Below are 20,281 nucleotides of genomic sequence, written 5' to 3' on the forward strand. Positions count from 1 at the left end.
CTGAGAATAATTATACATGTATATGTATATATATATATAAATCTCCCTCTCTGCTGGAGCCACTCTCCCAGTTTGTGGGTCACAGCCCCCAGTGCTCCAATTACCACTGGCACCACTGTTGCCTTTACTCCCCACATCTTCTCTAGCTCCTCCTTCAGCCCATGGTATTTTTCAATCTTCTCGTATTCCTTCGTCTTGATGTAGCTGGCGCTTGGGATTGCTACATCTATCACCACTGCATTCTTCTGTTGTTTGTCAATCAACACGATGTCCTGTTGGTTAGCCATCACCAGTTTGTCAGTCTGGATCTGGAAGTCCCACAGGATCTTGGCTTGGTCATTCTCAACCACCTTAGGAGGTGTCTTCCATTGTGACCTTGGGACCTCCAACCCATACTCAGTGCAGATGTTCCTGTACACTATGCCAGCCACTTGGTTATGGCGTTCCATGTACGCTGTTCCTGCCTGCATCTTACACCCTGCTATTATGTGCTGAACTGTTTCAGGAGCATCTTTGCACAGCCTGCACCTGGGCTCCTGTCTGGTGTGGTAGATCCCTGCCTCTATGATCTTGTACTGAGTGCCTGTTCTTGTGCTGCCATGATCAGTGCTTCTGTATTGTCCTTCAGTCCAGCTTTTTCCAGCCACTGGTAGGATTTCTTGATATTAGCCACTTCTTCTATCTGTCGGTGGTACATGCCGTGTAGGGGCTTGTCCCTCCATGATGGTTCCTCCTCCTCCTCCTCCTCTGCATCATCGGGTTTCTGCTGCCTGAGGTCTTCACTTAGCAGTTCATCTTTGGGGGCCATCTTCCTGATGTATTCCTGGATGTTGGTTGTTTTGTCCTGGACAGTGGCTCTGATGCTCACCAGTCCTCGGCCTCCCTCCTTCCGCTTAGTGTACAGTCTCAGGGTGCTGGACATGGGATGAAACCCTCCATGCATTGTGAGGAGCTTCCTTGTCTTGATATCGGTGGCCTCTATCTCCGCCTTTGGCCAGCTTACTATACCAGCGGGGTATCTGATGACTGACAGGGTGTACGTGTTGATGGCTCGTATCTTGTTCTTCCCATTCAGCCGACTTTTCAGGACCTGCCTTACTCTGTGTAGGTATTTGGCTGTGACTGACTTCCTTGTGGCCTCCTCAAGGTTCCCATTTGCCTGCAGGGTCCCAAGGTATTTGTAGCTGTCCTGAACATCTGCAATGCTGCCTTCTAGTAATTCAATCCCCTTGGTTCTGATCATCTTCTCTCTCTTTGATACCATCCGACCACACTTATCCACTTCGGAACTGGTACTCGTAGCCACTCTTTGAGATGATCTGGCTGAGGAGGTTCAGGCCTATGCAGAACAGCAGCAGGGATAGTGCATCACCTTGGTATGAAACAACCAACATCCAGGAATACATCAGGAAGATGGCCTCCAAAGATGAACAACGCTTCTGGAGGATACTGGACGGCTTTAACCCCATTTGTTTTGTACTTAACCTGAGTGATGTCCTGTCTAATAATGTCCTTGTTGGTGGTCAAGACCTGGTAGTACATGTACCAATACTCATCTCCTTCCCAGGGAAGGAAGAAGGCCTTGTGCTCAGGAACTACCTTCCCAAGTCCGTACTCGTTCTTCCCCACATAAACATTCACCCCAGAGCGGGTCCTAACTGAATTCTCGTGCACTAAACTCCAGGAGTCCTCTATCCACTCTAGGATCTCAAGTTGTCTTTGTTCACCAGGATATCACATGGAGAGCCAAGTAGCTCTTTTCCTGAGAGACTGTAGTGACAGTAAGGCCCTAGGTCAGGGTTGTAGAGGCCAGCCGAACACCCATACCGATATTTGCAGACGTATTCACGGCGACTAGCATACCCGTTGTAAATTGAAACAGCTCCATTAGGGATGGAACCACTCCAGGGCTGCCATTCAAGGTAAATGCTTTCAAAACTTAAGGAGGGATACTGATTCTGGCTTTTCTCAAACTCAGGAGGGGTCAGCTGAGCCAACATTGATCCATTAGCAGTGATTTTAGGAATCCTGTCCTCTACGTCTGGGTTCAATGCAGGAACTATTTTTAAAAAAGGAAAAGGGACAGAGAGACAATCACATCAAATCAAAAAAATTTAAATCATGAATGCTTTGTGGGGCGAAACAAGAAAGACACCAATCATAAAGCCGATGTTAAATCTTAAGCTAAATGAGAGATTTTTCATGATGTGGGTGATCTTGGTTCTCATTCATAAAACAGTGCATAGGATCCATACTAAAAGTGTATGCGCACACAAAAGCCAAAAAAGGCATGCACCTCCAAATAAATCAGATTTATAAAACCGTGCATACGCACAAATGCTAGCATGTTTCCCTTTATAAATCATAGTCCACCTGGAAACATGGATCAGCCTCATATTCTGCCCTCTACACACCCACATTCAACCATAAATGGTCAATGCAAAAGCCTTCATGAATATTAATGTGCATGTGTTTTTTTCGCCTGACCAATCAGTCTCTCTGTCTTAAGAAGCTTGACCAATCAGTGTTGAGAGTCAACGCATCAGACTTTAACTTAAGACTTGAATTGGATCATATCTTTTAAAATTGAAAGGTGCTTATGGAATAGTTATGGCTCACTGGCACAAGCACAAATAACACTGCTGGCTTGAATGTTTTTTGATAAAGTGAATCTATAATTAATGTGTGATATGAAATGAAATTAAATGTGTGAGAAGATTATTATACAATCTGGCTTCAATTCACCACCTCACCATCTGCATCGCCAGTTTCTCCTGTCTCCAAAATGTCATGGGTCAGAGTTTATATACAGGTGCGCACATTTACCCATCAAGTTTGTATAGATCACAACATTTGCGTGGGAAGTACCGTACACCTCTTTCAAGCCCCATTTCGTACATATACAACAGTTATAAATGAGACCCCTGATCTTTTAAAAACCAAGGAGCACAGATCCAATACTAACAACCTAAACCATTAAGAAATTCGTAGCAATGAACTCTTACAAAATTGTTTTTGCATATTATTATTTTTCATCTTGATGCTGTTTTTTACACATTGTTACTCAAACACTTTTTGGCAAACATTTCCATTACAAACTTTTTCCTTCCCTGTCTTAATGAAACCTAAGAGAAACAAACATACACAAGGGACATAATACCAGTTTCTATTTACTTTTTTGGAGCTCTGAACTCTTCTTTACAATATCCTGAAGACTGGCTGAGGACAGAGTCGGCAGGGCCAGCAGCAACAACACTGACAGCTTCATCTGGAGATTAAACACAGAACAAAATGATCATTCATTCATGATCTTGTGGTTTAGAGGCATACATTGTAACCACAACATCCCTGGTTTGTGTGATACAGCCCTCTGCATTGCTGACATTGGAGTCTGGACTGTATTTCCATGCAAAATTAGTTTTTGCATTAAGATTTGTGTAGAAGAGGCAAAGCAAAAATGACAAAAATGACTTAGGAAAATATCAAAGAGTAAAATAAAAATATTTTCAAATTTACTCTGTAGTGAGTGAAATAAATTGTTTATTAATCTTATTCAGTCATTTTACTATTATTATATAATTCATAAACTAATCTATTTACTAAAATGTTCACAGCAGCTTTTATAGTCCAGCATCTGCGTTGTTCACATTTTTACCTTTAAAACCAAATTACGATAACACTTATTAAAATTGAGGTGAAAATGCAAAGGAATGTACTCACCATGATGCTCGTGCTCACTTAGTCCATCTGAAGTCACCTCCAAGTTTATACACTGTAGCTGCTTTATGGCTGAGTCATAAAACACATACTTTCATTTCCACGTGACTTTGACCTTGATCAAATGCACTATAATACTGTAAATAGACAATCGAAGAAAAAAAAACCTACAGTATAAACAGTAGGCTACAGGTTACACTTTGTAACATCACAGAGTTAAAGACTGAGATGGTGTATATGTTGCACCCTGAACAAGTTCTCCAGGTTCACAGGACATTTTAGAACCTGATTTCTGAAATACCATGTCAATGGTAAAGCTGGTTTACATTAAGATAAGGTAGTGCTGACAACAGAGTTAATCTGTTTATTAAATAAATTAATAAACTAAAATAAACTGTTTATTAATTAAATTTTAAACCAGAATCAAAGATAACAGCCAAGTTTCTTGCATTGGAGTTTACATTTAGTCGTAGAGGCCCAAGCGTGTTCATTATAGTGCTTGAGTAGTCTGCAGGACCAAAGATAAGGACCTCAGTTTTGTTCTGGCTTAGCTGTAGGAAGCTCTTTGCCATCCAGGATTGTACATCCTTATTGCAACTCAGCAGAGAGGATGGATCAGCAAGAGGTTCAGCTGGTATCGTCTGCATAACCATGGTAGGAAATATTGTATTTTCTAAAAATGGGCCCCAAAGGAAGTATACATATGGAGAATAAAATGGGGCCTACTATAGAACCTTGTGGTACTCCACAGGAAATGGGTGCAGAGGAAGACAATACATTATCAATTCCAACAAAAAACATTCATCAACTTGGGACACAACCAAAAAATGTTGAAATAGTTTGCAGATTGTTCTCCACACTTCTATTAGAAGGCTCTTAAGGCCAATTTGGATCAATGATTCAAGACTGAATGCAACTTGGGAAAGATTCCAAGATGTCTTATCATAAACGTTCTAAAACTGTGCCTTTAACATCAAAGCAACACACACAGCCACAGATTACTTTATAAAAGTTTAAAAGTTACTTTATAAAACTCTCCTGGAACAACAGGAGAAAAACTTCAAATCCTGTGTTCAAATTCTTGTTGACTCTTCAAACAAAAGAGTTGGGGAGCTTCTGAGAGAAGTGTTCATGACCTCAGGGTAAGTCTGGAATTCACACAAAAGGAATTTCATGACTTTAAAAACTTCTGCAAGACGTGGGGTGACCTGCAAAGAAACCAAGAATGATGTGGAAACAGTCTGCAAAAGTCTTATCTCACTCAATGATAAAACTGATTATATAGTAGGTCAGTCTAGACAAAATAATATTATCATTGATGGCATCAATGAATCAGTCAATGAAAAATGGTCTGACTCTGTGGATAAAGTGAAGAAGCTGCTGTCTGAGAAGCTACACATAGACCACCGCAAAATTGAGTTGGAGCAGATCCACAGATCTGGAAAGTTTTTACCATCCTCCACCAGGCCCAGGCCCATTGTTTCCAAGTTTCTGCGTTATAAGGACAAACTGGAGGTCCTCAGCAAAGCCAAAGCCCTGAAAGGCACTGACATTTTCATAAATGAGGATTTCCCTGAAGCTGTTCGACAGAAGCAAAAAGAACTTCTCCCAGCCATGAGGGCTGCCATGGAGAAGGGGGAGATTGCCTACCTGCGGTATGATAAACTCGTTGTACACCTACCATCCAAGAAACCTGCACTGCAGCCTAGGCAGAACAATGCTATGCCTCTGACTTCTGATCATTGGTCATTATACTCTTACTCTAACTTACACATACCTCATACATACAGTATCATACTTAGTAATTCCAATATGTATCTCAGTATTTTGGTCTAACTATGTGCACTTCCATGCCCATGATGGACTACAGCTTTCTTTGTCATCACTGTCACAACATCCTCTCAAATCCAACTGTTTATTGTACTTGCTGTAAAAAGTGTTACCACCTGAGATGCACACCTATCAATGAAAATGAAATGGATGAATGGAGCTTGGACTTGTTCTAAATGTGTCTCCATATTTCCTTATCATGACACTGATGATAATGACTTGGTTGTTGATATAAATTGTGATTATAGGATGCCAACTGCTTCAAATCATGTTTTTCAATCCTTTTGATTCAAGTCTGTATAGTGACACTAAATTTATGGAGCAGTTTGACCCTGATTCAACATTTTTTTAGCTCTTTCAGTATTAATGGATTTAACAGTTTATTACTTGACATGCCAAAGCAGTTCTCAGCTTTTCATTTAAACATTTGTAGTCTCTCCAAAAATAATGATTTATTTCAACACTTTTTATCTTCATTAAATTATGAATTCTCAGTTATAGCACTTTCAGAAACTTGGTTGTCTGATGAGTCAACATCTCTCTATGTCATCCCAAATTATCATGTTTTGCATCATTGTAGGATGGCAAGAACTGGTGGAGGTGTATCTATATATTTACATAATGAATTTCAATATAAGCATAGAGATGATCTAACTCTCAGCTCTGAGTGTAGTGACATTGAATCCCTATTCCTTGAAATACCCTCCTGTGATAGTTTTGATGGTAAAAGTGTCATTATAGGTTGCGTTTACAAGCCTCCAGACACAAACATTAAAAACTTCAATTCTAGTCTTGCTTGCGTCTTGGACAAAATTAACCAAGAAGAAGACCTTAAAATTGCTAAAGTAGTTCCTGTGTTTAAATCTGGAGATCGTAGTTCTTTTAACAATCACCAGCCTATTTCTGTCCTCCCATGCTTTTCAAAGATTTTGGAGAGGTTGGTTTACAACAGAATGATAAAATAAACTAATGATAACAATGAATACGCTTCGGGAATATTTCTTGATTTATCTAAAGCTTTTGACACTGTTAATCATGACATCTTACTCCAAAAACTGTTACACTATGGTTTTACTGGAATTACTTATAAATGGTTTTATAATTATATTCATAATCGACAACAGTCTGTTATCATGAATGGATGGTCATTGGATAGTGCCATTTTAACATGTGGGGTCCCACAGGGATCTATTCTAGGACCACTCCTATTCCTTATTTATATTAATGACCTGGCTGTAGCATTGTCCTCCTTGTTTCCAGTACTTTTTGCCGATGATACTAATTTATTTCTCTCACATACTAATTTCTCTGTACTTATGGCCAAAGCTAATTCTCACTTAGGAAATATTTCCAAATGGTTCAAATTAAATAAATTATCTATCAATGTCAAAAATCAAATTTTATCATATTTACATCAAAAAATAAAAAATATTGTAAACCTAATTCTTATCTCTCCATTGGAAATAACTCAATTACCTGGGTATCATCCACGAGTTTCCTTGGAGTCCTGTTTGATGAAACTCTAAGTAGGAAGAGTCATATTCATTTTGTTTGCAATAAAATGTCCAAATCCATTGGCATCATCGGCAAATTTCGATGTTTGGTTCATCAGAAATGTTTATTAACTCTTTATTACAGCCTAATTTATCCGTACCTCATATATTGCAATATTATTTGGGGATCTACTTATCCCACCCACCTTTGTTAGCTTTATATTTTGCAGAAAAAGTTTTGCAGAATTGCTACATTTAGCAGTAGGGCTGACAACTCAGCCCCTCTCTTCAATCAACTCAAGATCAGCCTCTTTCACTTCACTTCCCTTGTAAAGCATTTTTCCAGTCTAATGGAGATGTACACAACTATAATACTAGACATGCCAAATGTTTACACCTCCCAATATTCCATACAGGCTCTGTCAATTCTCCATTAGATATAGGGGGGCTCAGCTGTGGAACAGTTATATTCAAATTGCATTTCAGTCTACTTCTCTCAAGAATTTCAAATATAAGCTTAGGACCTGTCTGATGAGCCAAACTCAAACTTAACCTAAATAACTAACTAACTAACTAAGTAAAAGTTTGCTTCAGTAAGCATGCGCACACACTCTCATGTGCGCACACACACTCACTTGCTCACTTACACACACTTATACATTTACACCAAAACACACACACACAACCCCATTACATTATTTTATCTGTTTTGTGTCTTTGTTTGGTTTGTGCTGCTTATTTTATGTTTGTTTTTGACTCTGTGGTTGTTTGTTTATTTTTGTGGATCACATGACTTTTGTTTCTGTTTATAATATATAATGAGGTGAGATTACTCCCATAAGCCCCTAGGGGTTTTCTAAATCTCACTTGCACAATCTGTTTCTCCTCTTTTGTTGTGTTGTTTCATGTTGTTTTGTTTTTACTGTGCAAATAAATGAATAAAATAAAAATAAATCATTGATCTGAGCTAGGCTTTTGTTTCTTCCAGCTTAATAAAGGTTTTATTTTTACCATTCTGTTGGTAAGACATGGAAGGAAAACTACAGTGTCCAGTGTTGAAGGCCCATCAATTTCAGTTTGAGTCAACAACCAATGCTGTTGTTTTTCTTGTGAGGAGGCGAAACTGAAACACAGAGGAAACTGATGTTGATCTTCTCCTTCTGAATTAGAGAGCAAGAGCTGTATAAATCTAAAAATGTTCCCCTAAATGTTGCTTGTATAATTTGTGGCAGGAAGGTTACTGGGTACCACCTCTGTCCTTTGCTAAGATAAGGCCTGGTAAAATAGAGTTTAGGGATTAATAACCCATTAAAGTAAACAGAAAGGTAAGGCAATAATAGTGTGGACACATCTCTCCACATCAGGTTGTTGTACTTTTGATCTGGGGCTGTTTTTTATGGTTTGGCCTTGGCCGCTTTGTGCCAATGTTCCTTTCCTGTTTCAACCTGATAATGACCCCGTGTACAAAACCAGCTCCTTAAAGAAATGGTTTTCTGGGTATGGTGAGGAAGAACTTAACTGGCCTGCACAGAGCCATGACCTCAGCCCTATCCAACACATTTGGGATGAACTGGAATGCCAGGTCTTATGCCCAACATCAGTGTTGGACCTCACTAATGCTCTGTGACTGTAGGTTACAGGAGTTCACACTCCAGCTTCATATAAAGTGAACAATATAAATAATAGTTAAGTTGTGAGGCCAGAGGTTTGCACCTGCCTCCAGTCTTGCTAATTTAGTTAGAAGAAACAGGCAAATAAAACTGATGGATTCATTAAATCTGAAGAGTTTATTTAGTTTATAGAATGTTTCTTCACACCATGATCCAAAGACACGAGGGCTGGAAAAACACACCATAAACATGCTTGTTTGATTCAAAGTAAAACAGAAATTAAGTTGACCGTTTCCTTTGATAAAATAAGGCCGGGTAAAATAAAGATCAGAGATTATTAACCTATAAAAGAAAACATTTTTATTTATTGGACTGATAAAGAGACAACCTGTTTTCCTCTGAGAGCTAGCAACTGAGCTGTCAAAATGATGTCTGCATCAGCTTAAGTACACAGATTTTTTGTTAGTTAAGCATACAGTAAGTATAAGTAGGTCCATGATCACCCATTACAGTAGCTATGTGTATGCAATAAAACATATAACACAGAAGTCTTGTGAAGAAATAGCATTATTAACTGTAATATACTTTAAGTACAAGTATTCAAATTATATTTTGAATGTATGAACAGGAAAATATGAGTACACTGTAAGTACAGATGCAAAAGCACACATGCCTAGTGTAGTAATTTAACACAACATTAAATGATAAAACCCAAATGTAAACAAGGAAAATTAAAAAATATGCCCCCTTTACTGTGATAAGGCCAGAAAAATGTTACGGCAAATATCAGCTTGTTCTTTATTTATTTATTTGATAGTAGTGACAAAGATTAAAGGAAAGGACGACACGTCTTTCTTAATATTTTTATATATGAGTTGTATTATTTGTATTTTATGTAATATTTTTTACTCTTTCAGTAGAAGTACCAATGTGATTTATCTGCTTGGCTTCTTATCAGTGTCCTCATCATCAAGCCACAAAGCACTTCAATGTAATTTTGTGCACCACCTTAATAAAACTGTATAAAAACATAAAAGTTTAAAACAAATACAATTCTTTGAAAGCCCTGTCAATAAAAACAAGCTTTTTGAACCATTGAACGTCTCATTTTTTATCAGTGAAAAGGTTCTGGATCACCATTGCACTATTAAAAGAAAATGTTGTCATACTATTACTGTACCACTCCACTGTAAGTGAATATCCATATTGCCCTGCTGATTGTACAAACAGATGTAGCAACTGCTTTCCATGCATCCTCATATGTTAATTAATATGGTCTGAAAAATGATAGAGGAACCCTCCTTCCACTTGAGGATCTCAAAGTTGTCTTCATTCACAAGAATCTCAAACTGGGAGTCACGATACTCTTTGTTTCCATAGGGGTAGTGACAGTAAGAACCTATGTCCAGGTTGTAGAAGCCGGCATTGCACTTGCAATTGTTGTAAATTGAAACTGATTCGTTAGAGAGAGAACCCCTCCACCTCTGCCATTTCAGTTTGGCATTACTATCAGTCATGGAGGAGAAAGGGTGAGCCTGCCTCTTTTGTCTTAACTTAGCGAGAGAAGGAGGAGATTGACGTGTTGGCACCAACATGTTAACAGTGAGTTCAGGAACTCTGTCCTGTAGATCTGCCTTCAGCAAGGAGACTGTATAAAAGAAGAAAGTCATAAAAGAAAGGGAAAAGGCAGAGACAGAAACAATGTTTGTGTGTGTAAACCAAATCAAATATCAATTTATTTAATATTTATTTGATTAAAAGTAGTAGAAGTTTTCATTAACTGCTTCACAGGGAAAAACAAAGAAGAGCGAAAAACACAAAAAGTTAGCAGCTTAAAACAATGCAGTTTTTGTTTTGTTTTAAAATGCTTAATCAAATTCTCTCCATTTGCTCCACTGTGTTTGAGGTCAATGACTTTTTTACCATTTCTGTGCTGTGAGCTTCGCTACAGAGCCAGCAGGGCCGGCAGCAACAAGAATGACAGCTTCATCTGGAGATGTAACAGAATAAAATCAAAGTTTATAATGTGGCATTAAACCAAGAAATCAGCAGAGCCATTGAAACCACTAAAAGACACAGTTTGTGTTGACAGACAGTAATACAAGGCGTAATGATTAAATGTTAAGGGAAAAAGTGTTACTTGAATGTGAGGTAGGGAAGGGTTGGAAAAACAGCTTCACAAATTAGGAAATCCAAATGTAATTCCAATGAAACGAAAAAACAGAAATTAAGTTGACCTTTTTCCTTTGATGAGACAAGCCCAGGTAAAATAGAGTTTAGGGATTAGTAACCTACTAAAAAAACCAGAAAGGTAAGGCAGTAATAGTGTGGACACATCTCTCCACATCAGGTTGTTGTACTTTTGATCTGGGGCTGTTTTTCATGGTTTGGCCTTGGCCACTTTGTGCCAATGTTCCTTTCCTGTTTCAACCTGATAATGACCCCGTGTACAAAACCAGCTCCTTAAAGAAATGGTTTTCTGGGTATGGTGAGGAAGAACTTAACTGGCCTGCACAGAGCCATGACCTCAGCCCTATCCAACACATTTGGAGTGAACTGGAATGCCAGGTCTTATGCCCAACATCAGCATTGGACCTCACTAATGCTCTGTGATGTTAGGTTACAGGAGTTCACACTCCAGCTTCATATAAGGTGAACAATATAAATAATAGTTAAGAGTTGTGAGGCCAGAGGTTTGCACCTGCCTCCAGTCTTTGTGCTAATTTGTAAATGTAAATGTAAACAAGTGACATTAAAAAATATGCCCCCTTTACTGTGATAAGGCCAGAAAAATGTTATGGCAATTATCAGTTTGTTCTTTCTTTATTTCTTTGATAGTAGTGACAAAGATTAAAGGAAAGGACGACACGTCTTTCTTAATATTTTTATATATGAGTTGTATTATTTGTATTTTATGTAATATTTTTTACTCTTTCAGTAGAAGTACCTATGTGATTTATCTGCTTGGCTTCTTATCAGTGTCCTCATCATCAAAGCACTTCAATGTAATTTTGTGCACCACCTTAATTAAACTTTATAAAAACATAAAAGTTTAAAACAAATACAATTCTTTGAAAGCCCTGTCAATAAAAACAAGCTTTGAACCATTGAACGTCTCATTTTTTATCAGTGAATACGTTCTGGATCACCATTGGACTATTAAAATAAAATGTTGTGTCATACTATTACTGTACCACTCCACTGTAAGTGAATATCCATATTGCCCTGCTGATTGTACAAACAGATGTAGCAACTGCTTTCCATGCATCCTCATATGTTAATTAATATGGTCAGAAAAAACGATACTCTATGTTTCCATAGGGGTGGTGACAGTAAGAACCTATGTCCGGGTTGTAGAAGCCGGCATTGCACTTGCAATTGTTGTAAATTGAAACTGATTTGTTAGAGAGAGAGCCCCTCCACCTCTGCCATTTCAGTTTGGCATTACTATCAGACATGGAGGAGAAAGGGTGAGCCTGCCTCTTTTGTCTTAACTTAGCGGGAGAAGGAGGAGATTGACGTGTTGGCACCAACATGTTAACAGCCAGTTCAGGAACTCTGTCCTGTAGATCTGGCTTCAGCAAGGAGACTGTATAAAAGAAGAAAGTCATAAAAGAAAGGGAAAAGGCAGAGACAGAAACAATGTTTGTGTATGTAAACCAAATCAAATATTAATTTATTTAATATTCATTTGATTAAAAGTAGTAGATGTTTTTCATTAACTGCTTCACAGGAAAAAAAGGAGGCGAAAAACACAAAAAGTTAGCAGCTTAATACAACAATAACAATGCAGTTTTTGTTTTGTTTTAAAATGCTTAATCAAATTCTCTCCATTTGCTCCACTGTGTTTGAGGTCAATGACTTTTTTTACCATTTCTGTGCTGTGAGCTTCGCTTCACAATGTCCTGAAGACTGGCTGAGGACAGAGCCAGCAGGGCCGGCAGCAACAAGAATGACAGCTTCATCTGGAGATGTAACACAGAATAAAATCAAAGTTTATAATGTGGCATTAAACCAACAAATCAGCTGAGCCATCGAAACCACTAAATGACAGAGTTTGTGTTGACAGACAGTAATACAAGGCGTAATGATTAAATATTGAAGTAAAATCTGAATCTGATATGATTAAAATCACTCAAATAGTTTTGAAACTGTTATTTAAAGCAACAATATTCATGTTTTTTCTCATTTGTTTGTTTGAAATTTGCAGAATACAGTATCTCAAACATTAGCTCATCTATTGATAACATGTTAGTAATTAACAGTAACAGTAGCATTCATATTCTGTTTTACAGGTCAATATTGTGAATTAAACAAAATTAAAAAAAAAAAAATTTTTGAATATTTACTGTGAAAATACAACAAAAAGCACTCACAATCATAGTCACAGGTCCACCTGAGTCAGGCTCATGAAGCTACTGTAGTGCTGTGACAGATTTACATGGACTCTGACTCAGGTGCGTAGCCAGTAAAGTATGGAGGACCACAAGGGTCACGGAAATAGTAATAAAACATTTTATTAATTAATAATTAATTGTACAATTAAAAAGAGGGATTATGAAAAGAATTTACAAATAATATAATTATCCATCAATAAATTGTTCAAATTAAAAAGGGATTTACAAAAACAACTTTAAAATAGTCAATAAAAACATCACTTAAAAATGCATTAATGAATTCCTAAATAAAAGATGGAATTTCAAAATCTATTTGAAAATACAGTTTTAAAAAGATAAATAAAGAACTAAATTTGTAAACTGAATTAAGAATATAGCTTTCAATCACACAGCTCGCAATTTGTAATACCTTGAAGTCCAAAAAATAAATAAATAAATAAAACGTATTTAATTCTTATAAAGAAAATCAGAATCGCCAAAAATCCAAGAAAATCGCAGTCGGTGCATCATTAATATTAATATGAAATCACAGCTGTGTCATTTTTGTTAAATGACTCGGACTCAGACACAGGTAATGGGGACTCGGACTCGACTTAGTGACTCGACTACAACACTGACACAGAGAACTAAAATCTTTCTTTCTTTCTTTCTTTCTTTCTTTCTTTCTTTCTTTCTTTCTTTATTATTATGGGACATCAGACCTAAATTTGATCCCCTAAACATGCTCAAAAACTCACCAAATTTGGCACACACATCAGGTCTGGTGAAAAATTTGATAAAAAAAACGTAAAAATTAACCCCTAAAGTGCCAAAGTGTGCTCTCTAGCGCCACCTATGTAACAAAATGGCTGCCACAGCCCAAAACTCAATTATTCGTCTCATCAAGACCTACAAATTATACACTGACACCCCTGACCTAAATCCAACACAAAGTTCGCAATTAGCCTTTTCAAAATAAGACTACTTTTGCCCCTGAACAAATGCTATCTCCTCCAAGGGCGTTAATGGTATCAGCTTCAAACTTTAATAGGTGACTTTTGACACTATGCTGAAAAAAGTTATTAAACACTTTGTAATAACTCGAACAGTTTGGATTTTATAAGCCCTGAACGTTGCAGTGCCACATCACACCTTACAATGTAAACCAATGGGGAGGCATGACCTTTGTGTCAAACAGAGGCTTCTGACATCTAAACTATAAGTCTGACCACTTTCAAACCTGTATCAATGGATTCGCAACGAAATTTCCTACTAAAAAAATATTTTTAATGTAAGCTTTGACCAAAGTCATGGGATTTATGAGGAGATTTCACCATAAGCGTACTCTAAAATCCTCCTCTCCAACTGCTCCTGGTGATGTCACTCCCTCAGTGCTGTGAAACATTCCGCAATACACACTCATTATAAAATCACAGGAGGAGCAAGAAAAGACTTTAAACTCACACTCTAATATCTCAAAAACAATAAAAGATAGAAAAAACATGTAAGTTCAAGATTTGTAGGTCAAAGTCTCGTGACTCATTTAAAGTTCAAATGAAGTCTGTATCTAAAACTATGTGGAAGCAGTAAATGTTCAAAAAGGTGTGAGTTCGCTCACACTCTCCATTCAAATATATGAGTATTTTTCTGTGTCCAGCTGCAGTTACTTATTGTCTCTACACACCTGACAGTATACATGTCAATCAAATTTTGACCAGGTCATGTGAGTTAAAAGTCTTTCCTTTTCTAAAAATAGACTTGATGAAAATCAGGAAAATAATTTGTTTTACACACAAACTCATCAAGAGTTTTCAATTTACTAATTGAAATTCAAGTGAATGGGCCCAGAACTTGCATGATTTTGATGACACAGGTGTGAGCAAGACAGACATGTCTCACCCTGCAGAAAATTCTCATCCTGTCAATCAAACTTTCAAAATAAAAGCACACCAAACTTGTAAGAAATATCCCTTGTTTTAAAAAAGCAAAATGATCTGATCCCGATGGATCAGAGTGCAAGGTCAAGACCAACGCTGCTTGCAGCTTTAATTTCACATATACTTGTTTCTCTCATGCCTCAGGTCAAGCATCCCTGTTTAGTAAATGCCTCGACAACAACAGACTTCAACATGCATGTTGTCGCCTTTCTGTACATCACCTGAAGTCCTGCTGAGCTTCACCTCCTGAGTGTCTGACAGAACGTCGGCTTCACAACACAAACACAGCAACATCCAAGAGGCTTGTATGGACTGGGACAGCAACTTCTACTTTGAGCCCAAACCAGATCCAACAACTTTTTATAATTTCTCTTTTTAATTGTACAATTAGTTATTAATTAATGAAGTGCTTTATTACTATTTCTGTGACGCTTGTGGTCCTTCATAGTAATGGGCCTGGGCAGCACTGGCCCACCCATCTAAGTTTGAGCAAAATACAATAAATGTAAAAAAAACAAACAAAACAAAAAAACTATATAAGGAAATAAATAAATATAAACAGAATTTATTGTTGACTTGACATGTGTGTTGGATTTGTCTTCTGATTAAAACGAAACTGTTGAAATAAGTTGTTGGAAGTCTCAGAGTGTAATTGGTTCCTCTGGTTCTGACACACAGATCTTCCTGAGCGACCTTCAGCCAGCTCGCTGCTTTTCAGGTGATGTAACGGTAACGCTACAACAATGGCTAAATGAAGTTTCTTATGTGTTATTTGAAAAAAGTTGAGAAAGAAGAATCTCCACCACCTCCGTCGACTGAGTCCACCAGACTCATCAGCCCATAACAAGGTCAGCCCGGCCGCTCGCTTCCTGGCAGTACGGCGCTCTCTCCCGGTCAGCCTGATGCAGGTTTACCCATAGCTGCAGGAAGTGGCAGTGCTGGGGGAACTGCAGCCAGCATATAGGCCCATCTGTGTTGTTGCAATATTTTTATTTATTTATTTATTGTTCTGTTGGGTGCGAGCTGATCCGGCAAAAATAGTCCCTGCGTGTAAAGATAGTGCAGTGAGAAAAAGAACCGGGCGTGAGCTCACAGAGCACACATACCTGTTAGAATTGTCGTCGGCAGCCCGACTACTAAAAACTGTAGTTATCAACTTCACAAGACAGAGGAGACTTTCCAGAGGAAACAGAAATGAACTTTTAGCTCCTGAAATATTTTATTTAGCTCTGTTCTGATGGAGTTCAGCTTTTATCAGGACGACTGCTTTACTCCAGTTTCACTGTATGAACCTGGACTGTGTGTGTGACCTTTTGGATGTGTAGAACAACACAGAACATTAATTAACATTAGATCCTGACCAATCCTGTCACCCCATCACACACAGAATAGGTCAAACACAGGCAGTATGAAGAGATCTCTACAGATTACAACTTTTTTCAGAGTAAAGGACTGATTGTGCAGAGTTGTAGCCTTAACTGGTTCTCTCTTTATCTATCAAAGGGAGAGTTCACAGTCACGTGGCTTCAGAAGAAAAGCTGAAAAATGCAGAAAAATACACAATAAAAAAGAAATCTGATTACTCTCTGCTTTGGGCATTTTTTTTTAAATTAGTTTATTTGTCAGGGACAATGCAAAAAAAACATTGTAACAGGTTAAAATAACATGAAACATATGTATTGCATATAGGATTTCTAGCCAAGGCTAATTTGCGACCCCTGTCCCTGGTTAGGCTTTTCTACTTAAAATAGTCATAACATATCACTACCAGAAATACATGAATTAAATAATAAATAGTGACATTCTCAATAACAACAGTGTTTACATCACATAACAATCAATTTACATGTGTTGCACATGTGTATGTTCCCTAATTCATGGCAATGATGTATTTATGTGCATAATATTTATTAGTGTATGTGTCCGTGTACATACATGCATAATCTGTATCAGTGCATGTATGTTTATCTGTATGTATCTGTTTGTCTATCTATGTGTACATGTGCATGTGCATGTACACATGCACATGTACAGGTTTGGTTTTGTTTCAGCCAATGTTTCACCTTTTCATTAAATGTTTTCTGTTAGTGGAACATTCCAAAGATGTATCCCTTTTTTAGCCTGATTTCTTAAACATCATATGAGTGGCAAATTTGTTTTTGTTTTTTTGTCTTTTTTCTTGGTTTAAAATTGATATTTATGTTTTGCCCAACAGAAAAAAAGGCAATTAATGGCTGTGATGGCCACAGCCACACATGGTGATGTTCACCTAATTCACTCTCCCACCTCATTAGTTTACTTTCCTGCACAGCTTCATTTTATTTGCAGTCACACAAAACACTGTAGGGTTAGACAGGCAAATTTATGAAATATTAATCAGTTGTCTCTTTGTCTTGAGTTACTGTGGTTGTTGGTGGACATCCTTTATCCTTTACTGGTGGAGCAAAAGGTGCAAAAGGTGTGTTTGAAGGAGTCTTCAATGTCTGAGCCAACTCACCATGTGCTGCCATATCATGGGGGGATTTGGGTTTAGTTAGTTTTGCTTTGTATTTAGTTGTAGTTAGTGTCCAATCTTGTGTACCCCCTCGTGTATTATTTGGTTTAGACAAGCCACTACACCTATATGTTCCCTCATGTGTCATTAGGTGCATCCATGATTCCCTCTCTTGCACTCAGGATGCATAGAGAGATCTAAGGGGTACATCCAGAATCTTAAATTGCATCCACGTTTCCCTCACTTGCATGCTCTCCTTGTGTCTCAGTTCCTCCCACCGAGGATGCACGGACAGACGCAAGGCAACCATGCAATGAGAGAGAAGACAAAGAAATGTTATTAGAGAAATGAGACGTCTTTTCCTCTGCAGCATCATGTGAAACAACGTCTGTTTCTGATGACGGCAGCAGCTGATCACAGCTGGATCAGTTGTCAGTCGGCTTTAACAGCTGGAGTAACTTTTGATGGAGTTTGTATCTGCACACATGTGCACTGTGATAATACTAATAAAAGCACACAGTTATCACTGCCAGAGCAGCTGTTTCCTCTGTTACCTGTATAAGAAACACCTGCACATGAATAAAAACCTGCATTCTGTGTCCTGCTCAGAGGCAGAGGAACCATTTCTACTGGCAGAATCCATTTATATTATTTATTCATTATTTGTGTCTGTATTTATTGATATTCTGATTGTGAATTAATTATTTAATAATCCAGAATATGATCAGAGTGTCTTTTGAACACTGGAAATTATTTATTAGGCTAAATGTTTCATGGAAAATGGAAATTATGTAACTCATATCAAACCCGATGCTCAGGAACATAAACATGTTTAAAAAGTGTTTCTTGCTGACAGACAGACTCTCCCTGACTTTAATTTTATTCATAAAAAAATCTCTCTCATAAATGAAGAAAGTTGTTTATGGTTCTTTTGTTGTTCAGGCCGACAGTTAACACAGATGTTTAACTAGATGGTGAATCAGAAAACAAATATAATATAAAACTTGGGTTTTATATTACATTGTCGGGGCTGAACACACATCTGATCAGTCCGATCAGCTGCAGTGTCCAATCCAATAAAGGGCCGTGACAGCCGGTAAAAGACTTCCGTGAAGGCTGCTCTTATGTATCCTCGCTCATGGCTCCTCAGTGATCATCCTCGCTTCTTAAAGCAGAAGTAAGCATTTTGAAATGAGGAGTGAGGAGAGATCAAATAAGGGAACTGAGATGCACCTCATGTGTCAGGTCACTTTGTTCGGTTAACACCTTGTTTAGTTGTTATATTGCATTCAGTATTTTTATTGACCTCTTTTATAGGCTTAGTTATTAAAATCTAGGTTTATAATGTTTTTGCATTTTTTGAGAAAATAAAAACCCAGTTTTCATTACTCACTGTCTGGTCTTTATCGATGGCAGTTTATAGCAACATGTACCACTGTTTAACTCAGAGTTTGAACTCTAGAGGATGTAAAAGTGGGTTAAATCTATAGAACACCTCATATGAACTTCAGTGGAGAAATGCACCTTATTTTCTACCAGATAAAGTCAAGACACAAGTCAGCAAATTAACATTTACAACCGTGAGGCAGCAGGGGGCAGCAACAGATTAGCAAAGGAGGAACGATGATGAATTATAACTTCAGTCTCTGCAATGATGAGTAAAAGTATTTATTTCATTCATGTAAAGAGGATGTGTATGTTTTCATGTCAACAAATGATGTTGTATGTTCTTGTTTTTGTCTATTTTTGGTTTTTTGTGTTTGTTGGTGTGTTTGTTTTTTTTTTAGTTATATTGTCCAGTTTCTTCTTTATCATCTTATAATATCTATGTTTTCATAAAAGTTCATCTTTGATTTGCTCATATTGTCGCAAAGATTGCTTTTTTGTTTTTGTTTTTCTTCAACATGACAACAAAAAGTTGACATAAAAAACATATATAGGTCTGCATAAAGGATGTGTTTATATTAATATCTTCCTATTTTAATAATTACTTAAAGAACACAGAAACTATTAATGAATCAAGGATGTAAAACATTGTTTAAAAAGCCTGTAGCAGGTTTATTTGAACCAAAAGATTTCTTGGCTGGTCTTGACGGAAAATCAAAAAAATAAAATATTATTTTATTATTCCTATAATTAAAGTTTCCAACAACAACAAAAAAAATCAGTAGCAGCAGCTGCAGAACTACACAGGTCTGCCATGTCGCAGGTTACAGGCTGCTCTGGATGTTCCAGTGAAATAGTCTTTTCTGCAGCTCTCACAGGCACTTAACCACAGATAAATAAAACATAGACTCCATCTCTCTATATCTATCTATATAACATGTGTATATGTTTCTTTGTCTCACATATATACACACACACACACAGCTCTGATGTTTCTACACACAGTCTCTCTCCGTCTCTGTCATCCTCTTTTTGCTATTAGATGTATCATCTCTTATTGTCTTATTGTCTTTCAATAGTTTCTGACTTCCCTACGCTGCCTCTGGTTCTCAGTTCCAAGCCCATTGGTTCCTACTGAAGACATAAATCTATAAAAATATGTATATATATATATAGAATATACAATTTCATTTTTTTAAAAAGGCAAAGAAACTTCCAGAAACAGCTGGTCACTGTAGTTTTTAGAAAACGTTAAACAACATCAAGCAATAGGAAATAAGGCATTTGTTGGGACTATTTTAATGGCAAATGAATCCACATTTTGAGTGTTTCTGGCAGCAGGACGGTGTGTGTGGTGTTGAGTCAAAATAAACTACAGTGTGTGTGTTCATAGTAATAAAGGAACATGTCATCCAGCGCAGCGGTGTGGCTCACTGGC

At 37.5% G+C, this 20,281-nt stretch overlaps 1 long non-coding RNA gene across 1 annotated transcript; it reads right to left on the reverse strand.

The window, feature by feature from the left end:
* Nucleotides 1–12,070: 12,070 nt before the first annotated feature.
* LOC137172641 (uncharacterized) lies at nucleotides 12,071–13,123 on the reverse strand. The gene is made up of 3 exons (XR_010925014.1): nucleotides 13,027–13,123; nucleotides 12,522–12,615; nucleotides 12,071–12,239 (listed from the first exon to the last, which is right to left on the reverse strand). It is a non-coding gene; the product is annotated as an uncharacterized lncRNA (long non-coding RNA).
* Between the last annotated feature and the right edge of the window lie 7,158 nt (nucleotides 13,124–20,281).

This window comes from Thunnus thynnus, chromosome 2 (genome assembly GCF_963924715.1).
Source record: "Thunnus thynnus chromosome 2, fThuThy2.1, whole genome shotgun sequence".
NCBI lineage: Eukaryota > Metazoa > Chordata > Actinopteri > Scombriformes > Scombridae > Thunnus > Thunnus thynnus.